A 2715-nucleotide genomic window follows, 5' to 3' on the forward strand; every position below is an offset into this window, starting at 1 on the left:
GGACTTTATTCTGAACCTTGGAACCATTAACTTTGTATCCATTTAGTAACTAAGGTATCGAAATTTAGTCTACAAAGTTGCCAAGTCTATCAAGGCCAATCAATACAGTTTCTGGAAGATCTAATATGTGAAAAGGTTGTAAGCAAGGCTAACTTAGTCATATCCTCCAAGAATTAAGCTTAAAAAATGCAATTTTCATCGACCTAAAGCTGCTTACCCTTCACAGAATAATAACATCAACACATGTTCTTATACATCTTCCTATCTTCATCTTAAAGCAATCGATAAGCATTTTATACGACAAAGTATCAAAATCAGCAATGATATCACCATCTCGTCATGATAAAAACTTCAAAAAAAGATGAGTAAAGTAAAATTGACTGCAATAAGTTTATTGTTATCACATTTAGTCTGTTAACGACGATGATGTTGATGATATTAAAGTGACTATGTCTTTAGTACATGAAAGAATATAAGCACATAAGTAAATAAACATTAAGGAAAAAAAAGTTTTATGTGGATGACAAAATTTATATTAATCTTCATGTTTCTAAGTATATCAAATTCAAATAATGCCTCAAGCGGTTAGGAAAACAAAGTTTGAAGAGCTAATTGAAATAATTTTGATATCAATGACATTGATAAGGATATGTATGGGGTGGTTTGGGTGGTTTTGGAGTATTTTTAGATCAAAGTTGTGAGAATGTCTTGGATAAATTTAATAAATTAGAAACTGTAATGTGCGAACGAGTTCTTATTTTCGGAATTTTAATTTCGAATGGTTCTTATTTTCGGAAACAAATTTAAATTTCAAATGAACGTTAATAATCTAAACGAAAAAAGCTCTAGATTAGCCTTTAATTATTAATTTTAAAGCAAGATTTTGCTTAAACTAAACTAAATAATTGTAAAAAATTTAAGAAAAAGTCTAAAATAATGAAGAAAAGTGAATTAAAGACATTTAAGTTTTTCATTGTTTTCTCAGAATGTTTGTAAACAAACAATGAAAACAAAATCAAAAATTTGGAATAATTTTTGAAAAAACTAACTTTAAGCTGATAAGTTAAGCTTTAAACTTCGATTAAATGATTAAAAAAGCTTCAATGAACATAATTAAATTGGTTATCTTGATTTAAATGAAACATTCAAGCTAAAAATCATGAAAAACTAAAAATTTTAAAAGTTTTGATGTTTTTCAAGATGGCGGATTTTTTTCCGAAAAACATTCGAAATATAATTCAAATTTGTTCGAATCAACGTCCGCATCAACTGTTCGCACATTACAGATTAGAAATATTTTGGGATTTATGAATGAGTATTTTTGAAAATGTCAGAAACATTAGAATTTTAAAGTTCTTGAGTTAGGAACAGTTCTATTTTGTACACAATTATTATTCTAGTTCATCGAGTCAGGGTTTGATCATCTGACTCAAGTTGTATAAATGGGTCATGTCAATCAGCCGTTATGATGCCTTCAGGGAAACTTCGTTCTTTACCATCAATACGACGACGTAGTGATATTATTGTGAGCATATTAAGCTGTTAGTCACTTAATTACTGGAACCATGTTCCGATTTGGAGCCTAGATTGCTACAAAAAGCTTTTCATCTGACTTTATTGCCGGCCGAATCACAAAGTTTGAAGAAATTCTTAGTTTTGACATTCTTTAATTACTGTTCATAACATCATATACCTTTTGGAGCAACAAGACGTCTTTCCTCTTTTGAATTGAAAAAAATTACTATATAACAAGCTTGTGTCTCTCCACTAGAGCGAGTGACTCATTTAAGACCATTAAATTCTCATGAAATTCATGCTTGAAGGAACAACCACCCAACTTTATGAGCAAGGAACACTACGATTAATAATCTATTGTAATAATCTCATAGACCTTCAGTTGAAAGTAGTTCCCAAGTGGAATCTTAAACACCAGCAAGCCCAGCATATTGTAAGTTTGTCATAAGATCTGATTTACACTGCAATGGACCCAGTTTGGCGAATGCCTTACCGATCGAATTTAGTTAAAATTAAAATTAAATTTATAATCATTTAATAGTGTAATTATAATTCGTACAGAATTCATATAAAAATTCATCAAAAATTTGTCAGAATTTTATTCAAATCCGTCAGAATTCCATCAGAATTCCGTCAGAAATCCATCAAAAATTCGGTCGGTCTTATTGCACATAATCGACCCATCTCTTTTCAGATTTCTCAACTCACTTTACTACATTTTGAAATTTCAGAAATTGAATTCTGGGGATATTAACATGTGAAACATCAATCTTTCGACAACATACTGTTCCAATAATCCTGCATGAGAGTTGAATGAACTTCTCATACAGCTTAATGGTTGTTCTAGATCAAAACATGAAATATAGCTAGAATGTCCCCAAAAAATTCCCTCAAAACTAACCCACCCCCCGAAAAAAAAATCAGTAACTGAAACTTATGTCCAAAAGAAGAACAAAAGCATAAAAAAATAACAAAGAAAAGTTCCATAAATTTCAATAACAACAAAATAATTCCTTTATTCTTTATTTATCAAAAAAATATCATCATCATTCTTCTTTATAACGTTCTCATTTTTAATCCAACGATAACCACTGTGTGTATCAAAACAAATGTATAGTCACTTTAAGGTTTTACTGCTACTTTTATAGCAACTCATCGTGACAATGAAAATAAATTTTTTATAGAATTTTTCATGACGCA

This window comes from Chironomus tepperi, unplaced genomic scaffold (assembly GCF_022539635.2).
Source record: "Chironomus tepperi strain 1889 unplaced genomic scaffold, CSIRO-AGI_Ctep_v1 contig_315, whole genome shotgun sequence".
Lineage (NCBI taxonomy): Eukaryota > Metazoa > Arthropoda > Insecta > Diptera > Chironomidae > Chironomus > Chironomus tepperi.